A 3,261-nucleotide genomic window follows, 5' to 3' on the forward strand; every position below is an offset into this window, starting at 1 on the left:
ATCAACTGAAAATTCAAATCTTAGTATGAAATTGATATACATTTGGTATCCAACTGATGTCTCAAGCGATAAAATTGAAAAATAAAACTTGCAATTGAGATTTCAACTGAAATAGCCAACCTAAAACTAGTTAATGTTTCATCTAATTTGTATACATGTGGTATCAAATTGATATCCCATTGGAAAAATTGAAAAAAGGGCATGTAATTGAGATTTCAACCGAATTAGACAACATAAAACGAGTTAATTTTATACCCAATTGGTATCTAATTGATATCCAATTGGAAAAATTGAATAAAACATGTAATTGAGATTTCAAATAAATTAGTCAACCTAAAACTAGTTAATTTGTACCCAATTGGTGTACACTTAGTATCGAACTGATATCTCATTGGAAAAATTGAATAAAACATGTAATTGAGATTTCAACTAAATTAGTCAACCTAAAACTAGTTAATTTGTACCAAATTAGTGTACACTTGGTATTTAACTGATATCCCATTGAAAAAATTGAAAAAAACATGTAATTGAGATCTCAAATAAATTTGTCAACCTACCAACAATATTCATGTTTCATTCCAATACCAACTTCATTTTATAAGTAGTTATAAATTAATTATTTCACATAATTTATACAAAAATTAAATCAATTTCACATCAACATTCATACACTATATATAAAATTCAGTTCAAACCAATATTATTAATTTTTCATTCCATATTCATGTACATAAATTTTAATAAAACAATATACCATATTTGAAAAAAAATTCACACCAATATTATTCAAACATCATACCAGATTTCATGTGCACTGTGGCATTTAACAAACAACACTAAAATTAACTAATTGGGCTACTGATATCAAACCAATTTCATACCAATATCAAATAACATTTCATACCAGTTGAATACCAACATTCCATCACATTTCATACAATATTCATATATCATATATTAATGTCATATTCATACAAATATTATTCAAATTTTGAACAGTTTTCACATCAATATAAGTTTCGTAACAACAATAATCATAATACAATATTTTTAACACAAAAAATACTAAATTGAATAATTCAAAAATAAATTAAATAAAATACTTATCCTGACCACTTTTTTTCCTTTTTTTGAAATTGAGATTTCTAAGTCCTCCTTTCTTGTTCTTCTTCTTGTTAATTGGTTTTGAAGACTGACCAATTTCGACATTTGTTGCTTTTTTATTTTTTTCTTTTTAATCTCACTTATGAAATCTGAATCCGAATCTGAAACAAAATGAGTCGCTTCTACAATTTTCATCTTCCTCTTTTTTCCCTTTTGATGCAATGACTAACTGTTTTCTTTGCTTAACTAATCTTCGAATGAGAAGAAGCATCTTTTACTGGAATTTCATTATTTGTTGGCATTGTAGCACTTATTTCTAGTTCAAGAGCAGAAACCTTGGCCAACGCCTCTTCTCGAGCTGCCTGCTATCGACAACAAAAGAGTTGATAGAGAGAACAAAAGAATAGAAAGAAAAAATCAGAATTCTTATCTGACATTCTTTCCTGCACATATAATTTTTAAAACAAGTGTTAATTTTAAAACAAATACAGATCCACTTCTAGTGGGGCACAAGTAAGCATTCGCTTCTTCCAATTATCAAACAAAACAAAAAAATCATACAAAAAGGAAAGTATGCTATCTTATTTTTTTCCTTCCACATCCATGGGGATCAATCGTGAGTTCTGCTAATTTTCTTTTTTAATGAAGAAGACGAACGTTGAAGATGGTGAGAGAGAAAAGATTAGTTCTATGTAAAAGAGGAACGTGGGGGTGGGGGTGTGAAAACTGGAAAAAAAATCTCTAAAATGGTGTAAGAGATAATGACAATTGATTCTCTATTAATGTTATCCCTAAAATGATGTAAGAGATAATGACAATTGATTATCTTATTTCTCTTACTTATTAATTGTAATGTAATCATAAAAATAATAACTAATTAATTAAATCAAATAAATTAAATTATAGATTAAAACTAATCTGTTAATACTTGTAATTAAATTGTTATAAGTAGTAATATAAAAAAAAGTACATCTAAAGGCTGTAATATTAAGCCTTAAATAGATATGTGGGGTGAATTTCCCATAAATTAATTGTTGAAAAATATGAATTAATTAATTAATTATATAACACCTACCCAAAACAACTCCACTTCCTCTATATTTTATCAACTCAATACACGTAGTAACTAGTAATCAATAGGTGAAATATTAATAAAGAAATTAGTTAGTGCTTCCTCCCACTCTTCTTTTTATTAGTTCCTTATTGATTTGGCACTTTGAATATTTATTTAGAAAATTTATTTACTAAAATACTTTTAAATCCAAGCTTGACTAGTATAGTACAGTACAGTGTTTTATATAATTATTTATGATAAAATATTAAAAATAATAAATATCTTTTAATTTATTATGATGGACAAATAAAAGAAAAGGATTTGCTATAGGATAGAGACGAGTACAAAGGAATTGGGCATTTTATCTTGTGTTCAAAGGTGGTTTGGTTGATGGTTAGAGTTATGATGGTATATTTTAATAATATAATATACAAATTAATTATTCAAACATTAATTGTGTAGGGCTTAGTAATACAAAATTCAGTCAATCATAGTTTAGTTATTATATATTTATCCTACATAAAATAATCTATAAATTTTCTCATAACTCATACATGTATGCTAAGCTGTAAATTGATAACGAAATAAGTATATAACTAAAATATCTCAAAACATGGTACTATATGTTGGTCTTTTCTACACAAATAATTCACTCCTGATTATTAATCAAATACCCCTCATCGAGTAAATTTTTCTTAAGAATTAACAAGTGCTCGATTACTATAAATATTTGATTAAAGTAAACGCCTTTGGTATTTTACTAATCAAAGAGGGAAATGTTTAGTAACTACATGAATTGTTGTTTGGAGAATACATATATGTACATATACATTACTAGTATAATTTTATCATACTAATTAGCTTTTACTTAATAAACCAGACAAATCATATATTTTTATCTTACATCTTTAACAGTCTTTGTAGAAGTTGAAAAGAGAAACAAATTTTGTACCAGGCAATTCTATGTATATATCTTTCTTAGTTGCTATTGAATTGGGCCTTTTTAGTACATGGAGTCCGTAATTATATTGATCAGTAGAATGGCCCATATCTTCTCCTACACTTAAAAGTTTGATGATATACATGATATACGTAATATATAC

This window comes from Solanum stenotomum, chromosome 3 (genome assembly GCF_019186545.1).
Source record: "Solanum stenotomum isolate F172 chromosome 3, ASM1918654v1, whole genome shotgun sequence".
Lineage (NCBI taxonomy): Eukaryota > Viridiplantae > Streptophyta > Magnoliopsida > Solanales > Solanaceae > Solanum > Solanum stenotomum.